The sequence below is a fragment of the Lepidochelys kempii genome, chromosome 14 (assembly GCF_965140265.1).
Source record: "Lepidochelys kempii isolate rLepKem1 chromosome 14, rLepKem1.hap2, whole genome shotgun sequence".
In the NCBI taxonomy this organism is placed as follows: Eukaryota; Metazoa; Chordata; order Testudines; family Cheloniidae; genus Lepidochelys; species Lepidochelys kempii.
The window spans coordinates 8,555,679-8,556,250 of NC_133269.1; the positions used below are offsets into that span (position 1 = coordinate 8,555,679).

Here is a 572-nt window from a genome sequence, read left to right on the forward strand (position 1 = left end):
GGGCGCCTCCGGCCCGGCCCCCGGCCTGCGCCCTTTCTGCGCCCCAGACCCACTCAGGCCGGGGCCGCGGGGGCGGGGCAGGAAAAGCCCCCACCCGCCCAGGAGGCCGCTCCGCAGGTGCTGGGCAGGTGTCTCCTGCCCCGCAGCCCCGCTACACGGGGATTTCTTTCCGCCCGGGGAGCGGGAGGGTTAACGGGCCGAGCTGCACGGGGAACGTCTGCCTCCTCGAGCGAGGCAAGAGCCCCTCCGCCCCCGCCGGTGCGGGACTCCCCGGCCTGGTGCGCGCAGCCATCCCAGCCCCGCTTTGCATGCCCCGGCCGCCAAGAATCCCCGAGCTCCCGCGCGTCCCGGGGCGGCATGATTAAAAGTGTGTCAGGGCAGCGGCGTGTGCAGCCCCTGCGGGCGTTAATAACGGGGAAGCGGCCCAGGAGCCCGGCGGGGGCGCCCAGTCACGAATTTACCAGGCTGCTCCGGCTCGCTACAAAACGTGTGAGCGGTACGACCCAGATGGGACTCGAACCCACAATCCCCAGCTCCGGAGGCTGATGCCTTATCCATTAGGCCACTGGGTC

General features: G+C 71.3%; 1 non-coding gene across 1 annotated transcript; it reads right to left on the reverse strand.

Annotated features, from left to right (window-relative positions):
• Positions 1–499: 499 nt before the first annotated feature.
• Positions 500–572, reverse strand: TRNAR-CCG (transfer RNA arginine (anticodon CCG)). Its single transcript has one exon. It is a non-coding gene; the product is annotated as a tRNA-Arg (tRNA).